The following is a 216-nucleotide window of genomic DNA, read 5'->3' as shown; positions in this document are numbered from 1 at the left end:
CAAATGAGCTCATTACCTGCACTAGGGCTAGACATGCATCATCCTTGTTTGTGCATTTGCATTTGATTGGGTTTGCACGTTGTACTTTCCTGTGATTGTGCTGTTTGCCTTGCTGTGACTTGTTTGTGTGTTGAATTGAATCTCTTGTTAGTGCTATTAGTTGGTGAATGTATGATGATGAGTAAGAATTGATGTTGTGATTGAAAATTAATTGGG

The sequence above is a fragment of the Arachis ipaensis genome, chromosome B09 (assembly GCF_000816755.2).
Source record: "Arachis ipaensis cultivar K30076 chromosome B09, Araip1.1, whole genome shotgun sequence".
NCBI lineage: Eukaryota > Viridiplantae > Streptophyta > Magnoliopsida > Fabales > Fabaceae > Arachis > Arachis ipaensis.
Note: the sequence above shows the minus strand (reverse complement) of the source record.